Raw genomic sequence first — 24,927 nt, 5'->3', positions numbered from 1 at the left:
TCACGCCACGCCACGTCACGTCGCCGCGGAAATATTCTCGCAGCAGTCGCGCAACTTTTCATGCGCTCGAGACAGCCGGCACCAGACCGTCGTCTTCTAGATTCGCTCTATTTTGTGATTCTGAACGTCCGCCTTTCTACCAGTATTCACCTTCCCTTTGCATTAATATTTTTCTTCTTTGTTAACCGAATTTCGGAGGCGTTTAAGGCCAACCGAGACAATGGATCTTACACATGAGCCAAACATTTGAGACACTGTAGGTTGCCATATCAGTGCCCGCAAACCACTTTCTCTTAATTTACGGGAGCTGGGTGAGCTGTGCGTAGACATATGGTGTTGCATGCTTCCGATAACGCTCAACTGGCAGTCCAAATCCATTCGACGCGGAATTGCTGCTGTAATGCGTTCAGAGTGAGACAACACGCTATTAAGCTAGTGGTCCTAGTACTGATGATGGTGGAGGAAACGACTGGGATCGGGGATCGGGGGGGTTACAGGCTAGTATTTTATTTGATAGCGCTCGGGTGGAATGTCAGAAAGGTTGGGAACCACGGCCTTGGAAGTCACGGACCAAAATAAATCACGTGGACATACGGCCGGAAACGAGTTCCAAAGGAAGTAAAGACACTTGAAGGTGAAGATAAAAGACCTCTGGCATGTTTTGGACCCAGCACCGAACATTATTCGGCCGGTTGCTCGGTTATGTATCACGCTCCCTGCTCAATGTTATTTGCTGAAGTCCGTGACACCTTATCCATTTGCTTTTCAGATATAACTCAATTATTCATGAGTACAGCTCACTCTACGTTTTTCGATCAGTCTTGACTTTCCGGCCTGCCGTAAGTTTGCTCCTATGCCATCGACTACACACACACACACACACACACACACACACACACACACACACACACACACACACACACACACAGGACTATTTGTTAAATACATTCCGAACTAAGTTTTCTCTGAAAGTTTTGCCCCCTTGCGGTACTCTCGAGTACCAATCCCATGGAAGTTATTCGAGAATGTGCTTACACATGCCCTGCCATCACCTTTACACATGTTCCTTCTCTCGTCAATTCTGCAGATAACTGTCTCGTTTCTGATTATCCCACTTAATTATCAGTGTTCTCCCGTAACGCCACTACTCAAATACTACGATTCTCTTCCTTTCCCATAGCCCCCTAAAACGTTCCACACGTCCATTCCCAAAAATTCAGTCCTCAAATTAAGGCCTACGTTCAATACTGGTACTTCTCTCTCGGCCAGGAAAGCCCTTTTTGCCTGTGCTAGCTGCTTCTTGTATCCTCCTCGTTTTGCTTCCGAGGTAGCAGAATTCCTTCTTTGTCTGCATTATCGCCTCCAATTCTGTAGTTAAATTTATCGTTTCTCTCATTTCTGCTACTGGTCATCACTTTCCTCTTTCTTTGGTTTACTTTTTTTCATTACACTGTTCATTCCATTCCACACGTCCTACAATTTTTTCTCCTATTCAGTGAAGATAGTAATGCAATCAATGAATCTTGCGAGCGGCTTTCTATTCGTAATGCAACACTTTTTTTTCTCGGCCACTTTCGATTAGAAAAAATGCGAAATTCGTTGTGGTCCGTGTCCTCCAAGGACGTGGTTCCCAACCTTTCTGGCACCATTCCACCCGAGTGCGATCAAATAAAATACTAGCTTGTAACACCTTCGGATGCTACACATGAATTGCCTCCCTCAGGTTAAATAATGACTGTGATAATAAGAAGGGTAAAGGGCCATTTTTTGTGGGTTATCAGTCTACTGACTGGTTTGATGCGGCCCGCCACGAATTCCTTTCCTGTGCTAACCTCTTCATCTCAGAGTAGCACTTGCAACCTACGTCCTCAATTATTTGCTTGACGTATTCCAATCTCTGACTTCCTCTACAGTTTTTGCCCTCCACAGCTCCCTCTAGTACCATGGAAGTCATTCCCTCATGTCTTAGCAGATGTCCTATCATCCTGTCCCTTCTCCTTATCAGTGTTTTCCACATATTCCTTTCCTCTCCGATTCTGCGTAGAACCTCCTCATTCCTTACCTTATCAGTCCACCTAATTTTCAACATTCGTCTATAGCACCACATCTCAAATGCTTCGATTCTCTTCTGTTCCGGTTTTCCCACAGTCAGTGTTTCACTACCATACAATGCTGTACTCCAGACGTACATCCTCAGAAATTTCTTCCTCAAATTAAGGCCGGTATTTGATATTAGTAGACTTCTCTTGGCCAGAAATGCCTTTTTTGCCATAGCGAGTCTGCTTTTGATGTCCTCCTTGCTCCGTCGTCATTGGTTATTTTACTGCCTAGGTAGCAGAATTCCTTAACTTCATTGACTTCGTGACCATCAATCCTGATGTTAAGTTTCTCGTTGTTCTCATTTCTACTACTTCTCATTACCTTCGTCTTTCTCCGATTTACTCTCAAACCATACTGTGTACTCATTAGACTGTTCATTCCGTTCAGCAGATCATTTAATTCTTCTTCACTTTCACTCAGGATAGCAATGTCATCAGCGAATCGTATCATTGATATCCTTTCACCTTGTATTTTAATTCCACTCCTGAACCTTTCTTTTATTTCCATCATTGCTTCCTCGATGTACAGATTGAAGAGTAGGGGCGCAAGGCTACAGCCTTGTCTTACACCCTTCTTAATACGAGCACTTCGTTCTTGATCGTCCACTCTTATTATTCACTCTTGGTTGTTGTACATATTGTATACGACCCGTGTCTCCCTATAGCTTACCCCTACTTTTTTCAGAATCTCGAACAGCTTGCACCATTTTATATTGTCGAACGCTTTTTCCAGGTCGAAAGATCCTATGAACGTGTCTTGATTTTTCTTTAGCCGTGCTTCCATTATTAGCCGTAACGTCAGAATTGCCTCTCTCGTCCCTTTACTTTTCCTAAAGCCAAACTGATCGTCACCTAGCGCATTCTCAATTTTGTTTTCCATTCTTCTGTATATTATTCTTGTAAGCAGCTTCGATGCATGAGCTGTTAAGCTGATTGTGCGATAATTCTCGCACTTGTCAGCTCTTGCCGTCTTCGGAATTGTGTGGATGATGCTTTTCCGAAAGTCAGATGGTATATCGCCAGACTCATATATTCTACACACCAACGTGAATAGTCGTTTTGTTGCCACTTCCCCCAATGATTTTAGAAATTCTGATGGAATGTTATCTATCCCTTCTGCCTTATTTGACCGTAAGTCCTCCAAAGCTCTTTTAAATTCCGATTCTAATACTGGATCCCCTATCTCTTCTAAATCGACTCCTGTTTCTTCTTCTATCACATCAGACAAATCTTCACCCTCATAGAGGCTTTCAATGTATTCTTTCCACCTATCTGTTCTCTCCTCTGCATTTAACAGTGGAATTCCCGTTGCACTCATAATGTTACCACCGTTGCTTTTAATGTCACCAAAGGTTGTTTTGACTTTCCTGTATGCTGAGTCTGTCCTTCCGACAATCATATCTTTTTCGATGTCTTCACATTTTTCTGCAGCCATTGCGTCTTAGCTTCCCTGCACTTCCTATTTATTTCATTCCTCAGCGACTTGTATTTCTGTATTCCTGATTTTCCCGGAACATTTTTGTACTTCCTCCTTTCATCAATCAACTGAAGTATTTCTTCTGTTACCTATGGTTTCTTCGCAGCTACCTTCTTTGTACCTATGTTTTCCTTCCCAACTTCTGTGATGGCCCTTTTTAGAGATGTTCATTCCTCTTCAACTGTACTGCCTACTGCGCTGTTCCTTATTGCTGTATCTATAGCGTTAGAGAACTTAGAACTTCAAACGTATCTCGTCATTCCTTAGTACTTCCGTATAAAAGGGCCATATAAAGTTAAAATAAAAATTTGCCAAATCGTGAAAGATGCGGATTCCGTACGACTGGATAAACGGTACGAGAGAGAGAGAGAGAGAGAGAGAGAGAGAGAGAGAGAGAGAGAGACAGGGGTGGGAAGGGGAGAAACAGGGGCAAAACATTTTATTTACTTAGGTTAGTAAATGTCTTATTTATTTAAGTTGGTAAATGTTTGGTCCCGGCGGAGGTTCGAGTCCTCCCTCGGGCACGGGTGTGCGTGTTTGTGCTTAGGTTAATTTAGGTTAAGTAGGGTGTAAGCTTAGGGACTGATGACCTTAGCAGTTAAGTCCCATCAGATTTCACACACATTTTTAAATGTTTGGTACGTTACATATCCAGTAAAAATGTCATTGCTTGTGACGTACAGAAAGTATATATTTTACCCCCAAATGCGCAAATAAAGAGATATGTAATACAAGTTTTGGCGAATAGTGCTACGTCAGTGGATAGCAAGACACAGGGAGGCAGCATTTGTGGCACAATTCTCGTCCACTCCAGGGCACAAGCCGCTGAGGTCACCGCACGCGCGCGGCTGGCTTTGTGTTGGTCGCCCAGCGGTGAAAACCGCCGGCCCTGGTTGTGTACAAAGTAGTGACCACTCCGCTAATGAAGCGGCCACGTGACTTCAGTATTGAGTCCCACACGCTAATGGCGGCCTGTTAATTGACGCTACACTACCCGGTACTCACTCCTCTACCAAAGATCAGCTGTGGCTGAGGCAAAGTGCCATTGCATTACCTCTTTCCCCAAGCGTTCCGTGTAACAATCACCGTTCAGAGGCAGCAGTAATGCACCGAATCCCAGTCCTATCCACAATAGTCACGTCTGTCGCAGGCGGTATGTACAATCTACAGACCCCCAGGCGGGACCAGTGGTAACAACTTCCCGGTGAAAATGGCATTTTAGAGCAATTTTCGAAGTTTATAATGCAGAATTTGAGGTTTACTTATTAATTCCAAAAAGTTGTGCTGTACAGTTTATTAGTTAACGAATTTATGAGATTAAAAAAAGAACAGAGTTTTCGTGAATTAGAAAACAAACATCTTCAGTCACAATTCATAATTTTTATTTCCATAGACTGTGTATTCGAGCCATGGGGACTCGTCCTCATGTGCTTGATCAGCCTACATCGTTTTTAGAATTTAGGTTACTACTGGTCTTTCTAAGAATACATAGGTGTATCAAAAGGTGGAACATGGTGACTACAGCTCTTACAAAACTAAGCACACTCACTCTTAAGGCGACAAGTGCCCCATCGGGACCATCCGACCGCCGTGTCATCCTCACTAATGATGCGGATAGGAGGGGCGTGGGGTCAGCACACCCCTGTCCCTGTCGTTAACACGGTTTTCAGTGACAGGAGCCGCTACTATTCGGTCGGGTAGCTCCTCAGTTGGCTTCACGAGGGTGAGTGAACACCGAAAAATGGCAACAGGGCATGGCGGCCCGGATGGTCACCCATCCAAGTGCCGGCCACGCCCGACAGCGCTTAACTTTGGTGATCTGAGGGGAACGGGTGCATCCACTGCGTCAAGGTCGTTGCCACAAAACTAAGACAAAAGTGAAAAATTGCTTTCTTTCCGCACTAACGGTTACGTAATTTTTAAGCACAGTATGAGAAGACAAATTTATGCACACGTACCCACTTTTCGTCTCACAGCACATTTGTACACAAAATTCGATCAAACCAAAGAATATCCAAATGTAAATACGTTATGGTTCAAATGGCTCTAAGCACTATGGGACTCAACATCTGTCATCAGTCCCCTAGACTTAGAACTACTTAAACCTAACTATTCTAAGGACACCACACACATGCATGTCCAAGGCAGGATTCGAACCTGCGACCGCAGGAGCAGCGCGGTTCCGGACTGAAGCGCCTAGAACCACTCGGCCACAGCGGCCGGCCAAAGATGTTACGTTTCTGCATATATACACGTGATATTTTTCCTAAAATGATACAAAGATGTTACATTACTATTTATACACAGATGTCGTTTGTAAAAGAGTCGCTTCTGTAATGTCAGATCTGATGTTATTTTATGAAATGGTTGCAAAATATTAAATCGATGTTTCTTTAGGAAAAATAAACTATTGAAATTGATGGCACTGTTGCTGTTGTACTCTGTTTGTTCATTTCACATATTATTAGGAATTTTGCTATTTGTAACAGTATTTCCAGTTGTTCTAGCAGATCAAGTTTTCTGCAGTTACTTTCTATGTCCAGTATAGTCAGGCTACGGTAGATGTGTGTGCTAAACGTATGTACCGTCATAGACATCCACCGCGGCCTAACTGTTTACCACACGGAAAGAATCCTTGATATTCTAGGCCAGCTAGAAATACTGTTACACAAAGAACAATTTTCTGAAAATATGTTAAGTGAACAGTGTTCGACAGCCACAATTTTATTAATTTCAAAATTTATTTTTTCTAAAGAAGCAATTATTTGATAGTTGCACCCGTTTTAGAACATAACGTCAAGTATGATATCTACGAAATAATTGTTTTACAAATGATATCTATGTGTAAATAATAACGTAACTTCTTTGTATTATTTTACAAGAACCACCACCTGTGTACGTGTAGAAAACTAACATCTTCGACTTGTTTTAATTTTTTTTTAACAAATGTGCTGTGAAACAAAAAATTTGTCTGTACGTAAAATTTCTACTCATATCATTCTTAAAATCTGTGTAACCGCCACTGGAAACAGTACGTAATGTTTTAGTTTGTAACTTCCCCGCAGAATTAATAAATGGAAATGGAGCCAAATGTAACCTCCCAACAAAATAATGTTTAATAAAAAAATGTGAAATGGTGCCAAGCGTAAACTCCCCACAAAATTGATAAATGAAAATTGACCAAACACCCCCAATAATATCAATTAAATAATGAACCATGAACGAAATGTAACCTCCTAACAGAAATAATAATATCTGGTAAATTTTATAAGGACAGCAGCGCTGACCTTCGGCCCTGTAGTCTGAATAACAAAAGCAAAATTCTTACCTCAATAAAAACTGCAACTATATCTGCTCTTATTTATCGACACAGCTTCGTGCAATGCTGGCGTATAATTTTTTTTTTTTTTTTTGATTCTTGGAGGAAATGCATAGGAAATATTCTTTAAACTGGACTGAATGTTTTTCTTTAAAAGAGTTACTTTATAAAAAATTATTGGGGCATTTTTTCTGAACAAATTAAATTACAATTGTGTTGTTGTTGTGGTCTTCAGTCCTGAGACTGGTTTGATGCAGCTCTCCATGCCACTCTATCCTGTGCAAGCTTCTTCATCTCCCAGTACCTACTGCAACCTACATCCTTCTGAATCTGCTTAGTGTATTCATCTCTTGGACTCCCTCTACGATTCTTACCCTCCACGCTGCCCTCCAATGCTAAATTGGTGATCCCTTGATGCCTCAGAACATGTCCTACCAACCGATCCCTTCTTCAAGTTGTGCCACAAACTCCTCTTCCCCCAATTCTATTCAGTACCTCCTCATTAGTTATGTGATCTACCCATCTAATCTTCAGCATTCTTCTGTAGCACCACATTTCGAAAGCTTCTATTCTCTTCTTGTCCAAACTAGCTATCGTCCATGTTTCACTTCCATACATGGCTACACTCCATACAAATACTTTCAGAAACGACTTCCTGACACTTAAATCTATACTCGATGTTAACAAATTTCTCTTCTTCAGAAACGATTTCCTTGCCATTGTCAGTCTACATTTTATATCCTCTCTACTTTGACCAAATTACAATTAACATACATTATTAAATATGCGCAATGCTGCTTCTTTACCTTCTACAACAATACTCATCCTCCAGAGTCCTGACCAGAGTCGCGAGCAGAGAACACAGCCGACGCATGCCAACACCCGCAGACTATTACTGTCCACTCGCTACTAAAGCCGACCGACTACTACTGTATCCGACTGACTTCTACTGTCGACTCGCGCAGACTCGAGACAAGCAACAACTAACGATAAACTACTCTCTGGTCAGAGATTCTGTCATGCCTCGCCCATCGCCGGCGAAGCATACACCTTACAAGTTCTGTAAAAATTGCAGCCATAATGTGCCACTTGTAATACAACTACGTATTCTTCACAGGATCAGTAGTAAACAAACTTCGAAAAAATTATGTAGAATGAACAAGCAATTGAAGATTAGCTCCCAAGGCTCGAAATGCATCGTGTACTGAAATAAAAATCACGATTTGTGACTGAAGGCAGTCTTTGTGAGATTCGGCTCCAGTCTCCATCTCCAAAAGTATGTTCTCATTATCCCCTGATAATAACAAACAAATAACGTCATTTGAAAATGATTTTCCCAATATTCAATAAATCAATAAATAGTAAGACTTCTGGTTTGTATGAAATGAAAAGTGCTTTCCGCAAAATCGATCTAATTTCAAAAGTGCCAATTTTTTTATTTTTATTTTTTAAGTCTTAACGGATTTGCTATCTCAAGGGCCAAGCACGTTTGAACGGTCGCCAATGGGAATTTGAATCGATATACGAAAGGTGAATGTTCGCTTTAATTATATCAGCTGTTCACTGAGACAGTCGAAAATTAATTGTGTATTTCTCGATTACAAGCGGGTCTTCACTAGAATTTTAAGACAGAAATTTCTTTCTATTAACTTTTTGTGGTGTAGGCAGTTTTGTGGGTCTGGCCCCTAGACAGGCATTGATAACCTGTGCGTAAATAAGACTCTGCTGCATCATATGACTGAGTGCTTATGTGACTGCATATGTGTGAATGTTCTGCGATGTAGTGTTTTGCTTGTGGCGCTATGCATTGAATCCCACTGTTGGCATAGCTCTCCTATAGAGACAATGGGCCCACGAAACTTGGGATACCATGCAGCGGACAGACCACTATTAACAGTGATACGCAAACTCACTACATAAGACAGATCTGATGTTTAATCCATCACGTTACGTCCTGGTCATCACAAACTACGTTAAAACAAAGCAGCCCTCGCCCGCATCTCGTGGTCGTGCGGTAGCGTTCTCGCTTCCCCCGCCCGGGTTCCCGGGTTCGATTCCCGGCGGGGTCAGGGATTTTCTCTGCCTCGTGATGGCTGGGTGTTGTGTGCTGTCCTTAGGTTAGTTAGGTTTAAGTAGTTCTAAGTTCTAGGGGACTTATGACCACAGCAGTTGAGTCCCATAGTGCTCAGAGCCATTTGAAAGCAGCCCTCAACACAGGTTGGTTTGACACCGCTTTGCTTTATGATCCCTTATGAGACAGTAGGCCCACCCAGTCCTCCCACCATTGAAGTCACTTGCCCGTCCAGTTATAAGAAGGGCAGGGGCAGCGGCTTTCACTTTAAATTGGACTGAGTCACAGGTGCATTTTGTTGGTTTTTGAGCTAATAATTCATTCCACAAATGACACAAGAAGTGACGCAAAAAAATTCTTACATCTTCTGAAGATTTAACACTTGACCTCTGGATGAGTACCCTGTCGTTTACCCTCTTAGCCACGCAAATCAGGAGTATAAAGTGCACTAAGAGATACGAAAGCTGACTGGATTTCGAACATCGTACCATTGGTCCACAGTCAGGGCACTTGATCTTAAATACCACGGCTTTCGGAGTATTTTTATTAATCATTTGTTTAAATTTATATAAAGTCTTTTTTAGCATATAAAATTATCTCGTGATAATTATACTTTTATTTTGAGGATGGTGCATGCTGGAACTTCATCACAAAATAGTAAATCCTTAGGATTCCTAGTCCAGCAGTTACGCGGAGGCTCTTCCGTATGATTCCCCAAGTATTTTCCAAATATTGTGGCTAATTCTCGACGTCAAAACTGGGGACCAAAAAGTAGACGAAGTGTCCTTGGAAGCAAAATAACACGCGACTGTCGAAGGGGGATATAAAAATAAGATTAGCAAAGGCAAAGAAGGCATTCCTGGCCGAAACAAGTTACTGGTATCAAACATCGGCGTTAATTTGACGAAGAGGTTTGCGAGAATGTACTGTATTTGGAGCACAGCGTTGCATGGAAGCGCCTCGTGGACTGTGGAAAAACCGGAAAAGACTAGAATAGAAGCGTTTCAAATGGTTCAAATGACTCTGAGCACTATGGGACTTAACATCTATGGTCATCAGTCCCCTAGAACTTAGAACTAATTAAACCTAAGGACATCACACAACACCCAGTCATCGAAGCGTTTCAGATGTGGTAATAGAAAAGGACGCTGAAAATTAGACGGACTGATAAGATATGAAGAGGTCTTCGGCAGAATCGGCAAGGAGAGGCACATGTGGAAAGCACTGACAACAACAACAACAACAACAACAACAACAACAACAACAGACACGTGCTAAGATATCAGGGATTAACTTCATGGCAATTGAGGAAGACAGACGTTGGAACACATCCAAAAAAATAATTGAAGCCGTTGGATGCGAATGCTACTCTGAGATGAAGACGATGGTACAGGAGAGGGATTTTGTGGCATGGCACATCAAACAAGTTAGAAGACAGATCGTACAAGGAAAAGAAATATTGTCCTTTTAGTTTGTGGTTTAATTCACTGTTGATATTTCTTGTTGAGGTGGGACCAAGGTGGCAGCTGATCCATCGGCGTTTTTTATTCCTGAATCCGTGGATGCTTTCGTGCTTCCCGATTACCTGTGAAAGTTTTAACATGTGACTCTTACATCACTCTGAGTTCCCTCTACTGGTGCCCGAAGATGGAATCTCATAAATCGATGGCAGTATAATCTCAACGTCGGGAAAATAGCTGAGAGCGAAACATGTTTATCATAATGAATTGGCAGCTGAAAGCTCCCACTTATTCCATTATGGGTGGAATCTGTTGAGCTTGGTTTGGTTGCTCAGTGACGCTTCATTGTGGCGTATGCACTTCAGTGCCCCAAATGGTATGCCTCATGTCGGAGAAAGACAAAGATCGGTGTTAGAATGCCGGTCCGGCACTCAATTTTTATGCGTCAGGAAATTTATTTCCTTTTTTTTACCAAATTGTATCTTGCAGAGATATTTTCAGCTCTCTAAACATTTGGTGTTGTTTGCTTTACATTGAAAGATTTTACTGCTCTCTTAGGCTAGTATTCAACAGATCCGTTTCGTCTCCGACATTTTTTCGAGAGAACGACAGATCTCTGAACATCGTCGACGTAACTGCCTACGAAATATCAAATGCAAAGTCGTTGGATTGAAACTAATCACTGAGAGTAATGCACTTTTAACCAGCAGCTGTTTATTTTAAAATCTATATATTCAAATGCTTAGGTCATGGACCATCTTCACAGGACGTAAGATGAAAACATATCATGTAAAAGCGTAATTCATGTTCCTTTTAGGCTGATGAGACCTCAGAGCTGTCACGGTGAGAACCCACAATGTGTACTCACTATTGACTGTAGATGCTTACTCTGTGAGATTTGGGGTTGTATCGGCCTAAACAGCACACGAAATAAGCTTTTACCTGCTCTGATTTCAACTTAACGTCCTGTGACGATGGTCCGTGACCTAAACCGGTAGACATATAGGTTTTAAAATAAACAGCTGATGGTTAAAAATGCATTTTTCCGTCACATAATGGCTGTTGGTCGTAGCTTAACCAAAACATTAAAGAAAGACCGGCAGTATCATTTACATCATGGTTCAAATGGCTCTGAGCACTATGGGACTTAACAGCGGAGGTCATCAGTCCCCTAGAACTTAGAATTACTTAAACCTAACCAACCTAAGGACATCACACACATCCATGCCCGAGGCAGGATTCGAACCTGCGACCGTGGCGGTCGCGCGACGCCGCCAGCGAAAGTCTTATTTGACTGCATAAAGTTTGTTATTCATTTCAAATTTTTATGGCCACAATAACTCGTCGTAGATATTTGTACATATGTAATTCACCAGCGTGATCATAACCGAAATCTGATATGCATGAAGATGAAAATCGGTAATAAAATTAAAAGTTGTATAGACTAAGGGATTTTAAGCAGCCAAAGAAGCAAACCATTTTACGTGTTAATGCCCCTTCGTCGTATTTTTTTTTGACAGAGTTTGAGTAATTAATTGCGAATATGCAGCTGGTGTGCAGGTAAAATTTTTCTTTTGTTTATTATTGTCCCTCGATTTTTTGAAAGTGTGCTTCTAGAGAGATATGGACTGTGTCTCATCACCGCGACGTGGAATATACGGACGACCGAAACACCAACAAGGGAACAGCCAACAGCAAACGGGACATCCCCCCCCCCCCCCCACACACACACACACACACACGCGCGCGCGCGCGTTGTCGGTGGTGATTTTGTTTTAATAGCGTACCAGGACGGGTAGCCATGATGCTACTGTTTGTTTGGATTAAATTTGCGGCTGATTTAATTTCAGTATTCATATTTATAATTCGGTCGCGTGGGTAAGCGGATTACACGCTTCGGCCTTTTGGAAGGGGAGAAGGGCGGGGGCAGTGGATGATGGGGAACAGTCATTAGCGATGCCGATGTAATGGGGTCCAAGGGCGTAAAAAAAGTGACAATGAAATGCAAATCAATTTGCGGGAATATCGCCTGCGGCCGACGGGGTTATGCGCAAATATACTGTGTTGCACTTCAACAAAGCCTCGATTTCAGCTGTCTTTTGTATGGTTAATTTGACATGCTGGCCTGACTTTTCACGAGATATGGTGATTTATGCGATTTCTTTCCGCCTTTCAGTCCACTTACGATACCGTGTAATTCGGGCAGTGCCAGACCGGATAATCGATTACACGCTGGCTAATAGCCAGTGAAGAGATTGCGTACCATAATCTCCACTCCTACTGACAGATAAAGCACTGCAGTGTGTGTGTGTGTGTGTGTGTGTGTGTGTGTGTGTGTTATAATGTCGTAATAAAATCTCAAAGAGCGTCTCTACTCTTGTTTCTATTGGTGCTCTGTAAAACGGACAGTAATTTTGCACCTGTTTGTCGCGTAGTCATTTTTTGATAGCTAGGTATAAAAAGCGTTTTCATAATCATTGTTTACTGTTCGTTGAGCAGGTCTTTCCTATCAACAATTTTTTTTTTATCCTGGTTGTTGCGATTGCATCAACTCAGGAAGTCTTCTAGGATTTGAATCTCTCTCCACTCCTGCCATTCCTTTCCTACTCTTCTTCTCCAAAAAAATATATTAGTAAAAAGGTTTTTTTAAAAATAAGTAACATTTTCACAGTACATGCCAATGCAGCTTTTTTTTGTTGTTGTTAGTGGTGGTGGTACCCCTGCTACTGCTGATACTTTCATGCAGACGGTTTCATGTTTCTATCATCTCCTAAATATTGCCCCCATTCAATTGACGTACGTCGCAAAGATCAAGCTCCAATGCTTAGTCTAGTAACACACACACACACACACACACACACACACACACACACACACACACACACATGATCATGATTACCTGACATCGTCATTAGAAGCAGGAGGCGATCTTCTATATTTGAGAATCTAGTATCCTTTTGGAACAGTTTATTGCATAGATCGTAAGTTTTGTTACATGGATAACCAGTTTCAGCCCGTTCAATGGCCATTTTCAAATACACGATCCCAGAACTTGCAACATAGCAGACATTGTATAGAATACTGAGCACTTTCAAACAATGCAAAAAGACTTCACAGAATCCCATTTGTACGATGATCTAGTCAGCGGGACATCTTCAACTGGTTTCCGTGTCATGCAGGATGGCGTGTTATTTTGCTTGCGGTTATTGTTCCAGAACGCGCAAGATCGTTATACATGTGGGCTACTCAGATGTGTTTTTTGCGCTGTGAGAGAGTACTCAGTCCCCTATACAATATCTAATACACTGAAGTGACAAACCTCAGGTGATAGCGATCTACACATATACAGATAGCGGTAGTATCGTGTACACAAGTTATAAAATAGCAGTGCATTGGTGAACCTGTCATTTGTACTCCCGTGATGGATGTGAGAAATTTTCCGACGTGATTGTCGCCACACGACTTGGAACGCGCAATGTTAGTTGGAGCTAGACTCGTGAGACATTCAGTTACGGAGATCATTACGGAATTCAGTATTACGAGATTGACAGTGTGAAGAGAATACCAGATTTCACATACTACCTCTCACCACAGCCTTCACTTAATGACCGAGAGCAACAGCATTTATATAGAGTTGTTAGTGCTAACAGACAAGGAACACTGCATGAAATAGCCACAGAAATCAATGTGGGACATAAGACTAAATGTGGCGTTAATGGGCTATGGCAGCAGACCACAGCCGGGAGTGCCTTTGTTAACAGCACGGCATCTCCTGGGCTTGTCACCAAATACACTACTGGCCATTAAAATCGCTACACCAAGAAGATGACGTGCTACAGACGCGAAATTTAACCGACAGGAAGATGATGCTGTGATATACAAATGATTAGCTTTTCAGAGCATTCACACAAAGTTGGGGCCGGTGGCGACACCTACAACATGCTGACATGAGGAAAGTTTCCAACCGATTTCTCGTACACAAACAGCAGTTGACCGGCGTTGCCTGTTGAAACGTTGTTGTGATGCCTCGTGTAAGGAGGAGAAATGCGTACCATCACGTTTGCGGCTTTGATAAAGGTCGGATTGTAGCCCATCGCGATTGTGGTTTATCGTATCTCGACACTGCTGCTTGCGTTGGTAGAGATCCAATGACTGTTAGCAGAATATGGAATCGGTGGATTCAAGAGGGTAATACGGAACGCCGTGCTGGATCCCAACGGCCTCGTATCACTAGCAGTCGAGATGACAGGCATCTTATCCGCATGGCTGTAACGGATCGTGCAGCCACGTCTCGATCCCTGAGTCAACAGATGGGGACGTTTGCAAGACAACAACAATCTGCACGAACAGTTCGACGACGTTTGGAGCAGCATGGACTATCAGCTCGGAGACCATGGCTGCGGTTACCCTTGACGCTGCATCACAGACAGGGGCGCCTGCGATGGTGTACTCAACGACGAACCTGGGTGCACGAATGGCAAAATGTCATTTTTTTGGATGAATCCAGGTTCTGTTTACAGCATCATGATGGTCGCATCCGTGTTTGGCGACATCGTGGTGAACGCACATTGGAAGCGTGTATTCGTTATCGCCATACTCGCGTATCAGCCGGCGTGATGGTATGGGGTGCCGTTGGTTACACGTCTCGGTCACCTCTTGTTCGCATTGACGGCACTTTGAACAGAGGACGTTACATTTCAGATGTGTTACGACCTGTGGCTCTACCCTTCATTTGATCAACAGGATAATGCACGACCGTCTGTTGCAGGTCCTGTACGGGCCTTTCTGGATACAAAAAATGTTTGACTGCTGCCCTGGCCAGCACATTCTCCAGATCTCTCACCAATCGAAAACGTCTGGTCAATGGTGGCAGAGGAACTGGCTTGTCAGAATACGGTAGTCACTGCCCTCGATGAACTGTGGTATCGTGTTGAAGCTACATGGGCAGCTGTACCTGTACACGCCATCCAAGCTCTGTTTGATTCAATGCCCAGGCGTATCAAGGCCGTTATTACGGCCAGAGGTGGTTATTCTGGGTACTGATTTCTCAGGATCTATGCACCCAAATTGCGTGAAAATGTAATCACATGTCAGTTCTAGTGTAATATATTTGTCCAATGAATACCCGTTTATCATCTGCATTTCTTCTTGGTGTAGCAATTTTAATGGCCAGTAGTGTAGGTTGGACCCTAGGCGACTGGAAAACCGCGGCCTGGTCAGATGAGCCCCTATTTTAGTTTGTAATAGCTGATAGTAGGATTCGAGTGTGGCGCAAATCCCACGATGCCATGGACCCAGGTTGTCAACAAGGCACTCTGTATGCTGATGGTGGCTCCATAATGGTGTGAACGGTGTTCACATGGAATGTGCTGGGTCCTCTGGTCCAACCGAACCGATCATTGACTGAAAATTGTTATGTTTGGCTATCTGGAGACCACTTGCAGCCATTCACGGACTTCATGTTCCCACGCGACGACGCATTATTGTGGATGGAAATGCTCCATGTCACCGGGCCACAGTTTTTAAAGATTGGATTGAAGAACATTCTGGACAGTTCGAGCCAATGAATCCCACCGAACATTTATGGGACTTAATAGAGAGGTTTGTTCGAGCCCAAAATCCTACACCGGCAGCACTTTATAAATTTTGGTCGGCTATAGAGACAGCATGACTTGAGATTTCTGCAGGGCACGTCCAACGACTTGTTGAGCCAATGCCCCGTCGAGATGCTACACTACGCTGGGCAAAGAAGGTCCGACAGCATATGAGGACGTATCCCATGGCTTTTGGTACCTTTGTGTATGTTAGTTCTGGGATTATGGATCTGGAGGTCGCTATTGAACTGAAACTTCCTGCCAAATTAAAACTGTGTGCCAGACCGAGACTCGAACTCGGGACCTTTGCCTTTCGCGGGCAAGTGCTCTACCATCTGAGCTACTCAAGCACGACTCACCCCCGGTCCTCACAGCTTTATTTCTGCCAGTACCTTGTCTCCTACCTTCCAAACGTTACAGAAGCTCTCCTGCAAACCTTGCAGAACTAGCACCGGCACACAGTTTTAATCTGCCAGGAAGTTTCATATCAGCGCACATTCCGCCGCAGAGTGAAAATCTCATTCTGGATGGACCTGGCTATATGTGTAACAAAACCTGTGAGCTAGGCAGTTAAGTGTTCTAAAAGAATATTGTACTCTCAACAAGCACATCAACTTCATAAGTTAGGGAATCAGGAGAGTGTGTATCTTCAATACACGTTGAAATACCCTCGATACTTTTCCCTGTGTGTGTATCAATAACTGTCTGTGTCCTGGTTTCAAGGTCATGGCGGTTGACCCATCTAGCAGCTTCTTGGCCTCTAAGGACCGACGTGGCCAATGCGATGTACCAGTAACTGTCAATTTTTGAGAAAAAACTTAGTCTCGATGAAACAATGGTTTTAACTTTTAAGATTTCATTTGGTGGTGAATTGGAAACAGTCGCAATACGTGGTCTATTCAGCTAAATGAAATAGACGTAAGGAACGTTAAACGTCACGTCGATGTTAAAGTTTTTAGAGTCAATACAAGATTTTCACAGATAAAGATGTGGGTGGAACCTGTCCTTGGTCTTGTTTCAGAAGCATCATTACGTCTGAGTGTACGATTTAGGAAAAAAAAAAACGTATCGCTGGAGACTAAAAGCATCTTAGGGAGTACTCTCGTTTGCTCGCTGAGTTTTCTAAAGAAGAGCGTAAAACTCCTACATTTGATTACTAATTTACATTAATTGTGCACCCTTAAAAGATTGCCACCTTAAAAGGATAATTTCATTTTCGTGTAATACGATCAGAGTCATTTATCAATTGAAGTCATGAAGTCTGTGAACGAAACTGGCGATCGTGTTTGGCACGTTTACCTACAAATATTCGTCCTCATCGCATATAGTTCATAATGGCTGGTTTCGGCGCACTGCCATCTTCAGCTCAGTAAAGTATTCTGAAACAAACATCAAAATCAAATAATCTGTGCACGTAGGAGTAAGCAGTTTGTTATACACTTGCGTGTACTGACCATTTGACGAATACCTTTAATGTTCTGATGATGACAGCAGACAGCCGAAACTGATCGTTCTGAATTATTATATGCAAATAAAACGGACATTTATGAAGAAAGGTATTTCACACGATCAACTGATTTCGTCTAAGTGCCCGTCTCAAGTACTTACATAGGGAGTACACGGCTTCGACAAGAAGCACTTCGATATTAATGCCTATGAGTGCCTGAACGACTGGTACCCGTATCATGGCTTTGCGAGATCATGTCCCACGAGTAGTGCAATCGCTAATCCTTACTGTTCAACGCGCTGCGGATGTCTTATATGACCAGGCAAAGCATGTATTAGTAATAAAACAGGGACAGTTTTCAGTTCCAAAGGTTTCCACATAAAATACAGAAAAACGAAATAAAATAGCGATATGCAACTATATCATAAACGAGCTTAATCAATCCGAGAAGAGCGATGTTCTATGCGACATAGCACATTGGCAGCAGGGTGACTGTGTAAAATCAGCAAGCACTGTAAAATAGAATATTGCCGAAGTCCGATGACTGTGTAAAATGGATGACTGTTATCGTAATACAAAGTGGATAACGGAATTGTATTCCAATAAATCTGTGGCTGTGGTAACAGACGTGTAAAAAAAAAAAAAAAAAAAAAAAAACTGGCAATGATACCACATGTGTTACCTGAGGCTGAGTAAAAATATTTAGTACGATCAGTCGTACTGACAGGAGTTAATCATTTTACATTCGCATTACACATTCATGTTTAAATTTGTTTCCTTTTAGTACAGTTTGCGTTAGTAATTCATACCTACCACCATTTACGGATTACAACAACAAAAATTCTTCCGCGGAGTAGAAAGCGTTTCAAACGAGAAAATTTTTCAGTTTGTTTTGGAATTTACTGGCACACATTTTATATCGTTGGGTAAGTGACCAAAAGTTTTGATAGCAACTCCACTGCAGTGTGAGACGATGTGTTGACGACCAGCAGCCGTATTCAGTGAACCCGCAAACTGCGACTACGGTTCCGCATCAGCTGTGGAATATGTCAGAACAAATGGAAAATTCATGCCGGACCAGGACTGTAACGCGGATTTCCCGCTTGTCGTCGAGAGGAAACAGTGTGTCACCCTGCAAGGAAGTTAAGGCACCAGGAGAAATGGAGGTTTGGGCCGCTCCTGGAAGCATGCTCGGATAGCCCAAACGGTTAAGGCGACCGCTCGCGACAAGCGGAAAATCCGGGTTTGAATCCCGGTCCGGCAAAAATTTTCATTTGTTCGAGAATATTCTAGAGCTGATGCGGAACCACGATCGCAGTGTGCGAGATCATTCTTAATTTGATGGCAGAACTGCGCAAACCTTTTTGTGCTAAAGGCAATCTTAATGTGCAGCAAGAATGTTATTTTTTGTGATCGTGGATGAGCATCACATGCATTCTTACAGCAGATTTTTGAGCAAGAATTTTCTTTCTTAAGGACGAATTACTCCAGAAATACTAATGATTTGTCTCTTCCTAAGATATGCAAAAGTGGCTGAAGTAAATTGTTTTAGAAGTTCCAAAAAGTGTTTTTTTTTTTAATTTAAATTCTCGTCTGTATGGAGAGCTAAAAATTTTGGCGTTTCCACACTAGTCATTATTTACTCACCACTGGTATAGTATTACTAGATGTTCAGAATTGAATACGTTGTGTCTTTTTGAAATTCGGAATAAGACTGAGAGTTGGCAATACTCTCTTAGGATTTAAAGGTTGGCTACAGCGCGCGTACACAAGCTCTGGAATCTAAGATATTGTTGTCGCGCTTCGCAGCGCACGGATTAATTAGTGGCAGTTTGGAGGGCAGTGTAGGAGCCCGCCTGCTGTGGTGCGCACGTGTGTTGGGCGAGGGGTCGTCGCCGAGCTGCCGTACTGCCGTGTCCGCCAGCAGCGACACAGGATTTGGTATTTTTTATAATTTGCAGCGCTCTTATTAATTTAAAGAAAAGGGTTTGTGTATGTGCGTAGCAGCAGACGGTAATTTTGATAATGATAGGAGTTGAATTCTAAGGGAAACCATTGTTAGGCGAATAGATTAAGTATTGATTTTTGTCATTGATTTCTTTTGTAACTGTCACGGAATTGTTTCACTATGTATTTAATTGAGAAGTATTTCAGTCTGTCTCAAGAGTTTGATTAATTTGTAATATTGCTTTAATGCCCGGGAGGCAGATTTAGATACGAAGCGATTGTTCAAAGAGCTTCTAGCGTTTTGTTAATTGAATGAGAAAGAATCGCTTTCAGAATATAGTTTTTGAAAAAAGGAATTACTTGTTTGGGTTATCATTTATCGAGTTTAGATTTGACCAAACCCTTTCTCTTGGATTATATGTAGTTGTAGTAAGCAGCAGCAGCCGCAGCAACAGCAGGAGTCGCCATACAGAACATGCATTGCACTCAGCATGAATAATAGGTTTTTTATGGTTTTGTTAAATAATGGAATCAAGCAGTGGCAGCAGAAATACCAAGTAAGTTTATTTGTTGCGCACAGGACCAATTAAAAAAAATAAAGTTTAGGCGATTTCTGTAATAGTAAAGTTAACAAGAGTACAAGGACGAAATTTACAGCAGAAAACGCTAGATAAGAAGATAGAGCTCGCGACTTTCAAAATTATTCGCCGGAAACCATTCAATGACACTTTTAACAAAATTATTTGCGATTTCTTCTGTTCATATTCATTACGATACTACTGTCACCAGCAAACTAAGTAGTTCTGATTGTTGTATGATGGACAAAAGGTCGTATACATATGTGTCAAATTATCTTCTCGCCTCTGCCTTGTCAATCCGTCCCCACACCCCTTGCCATCAAACCCACAGGGTATTACTTGTATATAGAAGGTCGATAAGACTTAATAGGGTGTGGTTACTGTTGTTTTCCCTAGTGCGTCTTTTTGTTTTCACAACCTTTAATTAAAGTCAGGTCGTTGGCAACAAGCGAACATACACGGACGCTGGAGCGACACATTAGCTAATTTGATGCCTTTACGCACGCACGTATACCGACTTTTCTGCAGGTTGATAGCTCGCAGCCGGCAATGGCGTGAGGAATTACCATGAGCCGTACATTCTTCCGCCTATTGCAGGTCACAATGCAGCGCCACATTTTCCCTCAGTATAGCGCATCACGGAAAGTTACATTATTAAAATTCCAGGAGTGTGCGTTGCAGTAAGAATCGGCCAGCATTTACTTTCTTCCGTGTACATGGTGTTACACATACGGCGAAGGATCTGCTTCCGGCAGCCAAGACACTCAGCAACTCCAAACGAAGGCGATGTCGGTAATAGTCGAAAGCTCGAGGTTTTTACCCACATATGACACGGCAATACGACGGGGATTGTTTTACTCATGAGTGTCGTCACGAGACACGTCTTTCTCATGAACCAGTACACCCATTAGCAAGTTACCATCACGACGCGACGCTCCGATCACTTTACTGCGACAGGGGAGGCGGCATATCGGTTTTAGAAGAGGCCCTGGAAGGCACCATAATACATAAAAAGGGCACTACATTGTTCGACCAGTATAGATATTGTTGCTCGAAGCCAGTATTGCAATTGGCCATAGCAATCGAAACTTGACTGACTGGTCGCTCCTGAAACGGTTTTATTGCACTGAAGCATGGTTGTATTTATCGGAGTACGTGAACTCTTAGATTTGTCGACAGAGTTCTGCAAATCTTCATAAAGTGCCTCTGCATGATGTGCATTTAGTACAACACGAAATGATGGTCGCGATAGTCTTCCCACCAACCGTAACTTCTGATGGACATGAGAGCGACTTGCGTACACATCGCTAATGCATCTGTACTACGAAGTGATCTTGATGGTTAGATAGGATAGGGAGGGATAATTGTGGTACCAAAAGCACCCTCCGCCCCTATATAGTTCTTAAGGTGTACATATACCGTGTGTCCCTCATAAACGTCATCAGGAGCATTTCCTCTGGTTCTAGAATGCAATTTTCACTCTACAGCGGAGTGTGCGCTGATATGAAACTTCCTGGCAGATTAAAACTGTGTGCCGAACCGAGACTCGAACTCGGGACCTTTGCCTTTCGCGGGCAAGTGCTCTACTGACTGAGCTACCCAAGCACGACTCACGCCCCGTCCTCACAGCTTTACTTCTGCCAGTACCTCGTCTCCTACCTTCCAAACTTTACAGAAGCTCTCCTGCGAACCTTGCAGAACTAGCACTCCTGAAAGAAAGGATATTGCGGAGACATGGCTTAGCCACAGCGTGGGGGATGTTTCCAGAATGAGATTTTCACTCTGCAGCGGAGTGTGCGCTGATATGAAGGAGTGCTAGTTTTGCAAGGTTCGCAGGAGAGCTTCTGTAAAGTTTGGAAGGTAGGAAACGAGATACTGGCGGAAGTAAAGCTGTGAGGACGGGGCGTGAGTCGTGCTTGGGTAGCTCAGTCGGTAGAGCACTTGCCCGCGAAAGGCAAAGGTCCCGAGTTCGAGTCTCGGTCCGGCACACAGTTTTAATCTGCCAGGAAGTTTCATTTCCTCTGGTGTTTCGGTAAATATTTGCAGTTTCATTTTCGCCCCAAACAAATACTTCTCTTCGCGTCTTTCATGCGACTCCCAGTACCGACGGAGAGCTTCTGTTTGTTTCCCGTTACAAAGAAAATGTTTCCCAAATGGGAATTTTACGTGCGTATTCGACAGTGCGGATCCAAATTAGTCTAGGGCGATATTTATTTTAACGGTATGTATCAACAGAACAGTAAAACGCGTGGAATAACAGACAGTACTGCAGCAGCGACTGAGAACGATGTCTAGCAAGCATCGTCTCTACATTGCACGCCTTAAGAGCTATGGGCACCTGATCTTTATCGCTGTTGTGAGAGACATCTCTTCTGCTGAAAGCTTTTTGCTTTCCGCATTTTGAGAGGTGGCAGTATGGACGAAAAGAAGATAAAACGTCAAATAGACACGGTCTCTAAACGGCGTACTTTCAAAGTTATGACGTTCATCTTCACTACTGTGAAACACATTCCTTGTACTCAACAAGTTCTCATAGCTCAAAAAGTATGCGTTTCAGACCGCTCGTTTACTTAACTTTTTTCATATCGGTGCTCTGAAAGTTTGTCGGTGGAGTTACGGTTGACTCTATATACAGGGTGCTCTATAATTATCCTTACAAACTTCCAGGACATTTGGAACCCAAATCTGGAAATATACCGTTTCCGTCCTCTAGTCGTTTGAAACATGTTTGCTAGGTAGGTGTGCAACAGGATAGTAGCCCGTGAATACGTGACGTTAAAGGGGACAGTAAAAAACTAACAAGAAATCTGACCATGGTAATAGTAATAAAAACAGATCACGTTCCACCACTTGCATCACCCTTCCCCTGCACTCCTCCACCATTCTTTTGAGAATCGAAACTCTTTTCGTAAAATTCTTTCGGTAAATTAATATGTGTAAATTTTTGAAGTAAAGCGTGTAAGTAGTTCGTGGCTGAAAAGCAAAACTCTAATGATGTTGGTTTTTGTCAGTTTCGGATTGCTCACCCAAAGACCTTTAAAAAAGTTTTAGAAGTCGTTTGAAATTGTGTTTGAAGTTGATTGAAAGTCGTTAAAATATCTCAGTATCAAACACTGAATTCGTATGGTCTTGATAATTTGACCACCGTCTACAGAAAAGCTAATTTATCACGCATCTAAATGGTTATGACTTCATATATCCTGATCTTAGTATCATGCAGTAATCTAATTTTGCCAGTCAATTCAGCGGTTTGTGGGGATACCGTCTTCAAAATGTGTTGCAGACAGAATCAGTAGGCCGGTCGGGGTGGCCGAGCGGTTCTAGGCGCTACAGTCTGGAATCGCGAGACCGCTACGGTCGCGGGTTCGAATCCTGCCTCGGGCATGGATCTGTGTGATGTCCTTAGGTTAGTTAGGTTTAAGTAGTTCTAAGTTCTAGGGGACTGATGACCTCAGATGTTAAGTCCCATAGTGCTCAGAGCCATTTGAACCGTTTGAACCAGAATTAGTACAAAGAAGTAATAGCCAAAGTGGTCTTGCTATGCAAAGAAATGACAACGGAGACCATCCTTCCTGGTTGTCAGGCTGTACGGTGTGCGAGAGTCAGGCTGGAAACCACCGTTGTCCGTGACGTATGTAGACACTTCCTCAGACTGGAAGCAGCTCACTGACTGGAGTAGACTTGTCTTCAGTGATGAGTCCAGCTTCGAACTGAGTCCCGACGACCAGCGGAGCCGTGTCAGAAGATGCCTCCTGACAGCGATGGGATAACAACCTGACTGTCGGCTTCCATGCGGCCCCAAATCTCAGGCATGATGGTCTGGGGTACAATTTCTTTTCATAGCAGGACCTCATCTACATCTACATCTACATTCATACTCCGCAAGCCACCCAACGGTGTGTGGCGGAGGGCACTTTACGTGCCACTGTCATTACCTCCCTTTCCTGTTCCAGTCGCGTATGGTTCGCGGGAAGAACGACTGTCTGAAAGCCTCCGTGCGCGCTCTAATCTCTCTAATTTTACATTCGTGATCTCGTCGGGAGGTATAAGTAGGGGGAAGCAATATACTCGATACCTCATCCAGAAACGCACCCTCTCGAAACCTGGCGAGCAAGCTACACCGCGATGCAGAGCGCCTCTCTTCCAGAGTCTGCCACTTGAGTTTGCTAAACATCTCCGTAACGCTATCACGGTTACCAAATAACCCTGTGACGAAACGCGCAGCTCTTCTTTGGATCTTCTCTATCTCCTCCGTCAACCCGATCTGGTACGGATCCCACACTGATGAGCAATACTCAAGTATAGGTCGAACGAGTGTTTTGTAAGCCACCTCCTTTGTTGATGGACTACATTTTCTAAGCACTCTCCCAATGAATCTCAACCTGGCACCCGCCTTACCAACAATTAATTTTATATGATCATTCCACTTCAAATCGTTCCGCACGCATACTCCCAGATATTTTACAGAAGTAACTGCTACCAGTGTTTGTTCCGCTATCATATAATCATACAATAAAGGATCCTTCTTTCTATGTATTCGCAATACATTACATTTGTCTATGTTAAGGGACAGTTGCCACTCCCTGCACCAAGTGCCTATCCGCTGCAGATGTTCCTGCATTTCGCTACAATTTTCTAATGCTGCAACTTCTCTGTATACTACAGCATCATCCGCGAAAAGCCGCATGGAACTTCCGACACTATCTACTAGGTCATTTATATATATTGTGAAAAGCAATGGTCCCATAACACTCCCCTGTGGCACGCCAGAGGTTACTTTAACGTCTGTAGATGTCTCTCCATTGATAACAACATGCTGTGTTCTGTTTGCTAAAAACTCTTCAATCCAGCCACACAGCTGGTCTGATATTCCGTAGGCTCTTACTTTGTTTATCAGGCGACAGTGCGGAACTGTATCGAACGCCTTCCGGAAGT

The sequence above is a fragment of the Schistocerca nitens genome, chromosome 9 (genome assembly GCF_023898315.1).
Source record: "Schistocerca nitens isolate TAMUIC-IGC-003100 chromosome 9, iqSchNite1.1, whole genome shotgun sequence".
Lineage (NCBI taxonomy): Eukaryota > Metazoa > Arthropoda > Insecta > Orthoptera > Acrididae > Schistocerca > Schistocerca nitens.
Note: the sequence above shows the minus strand (reverse complement) of the source record.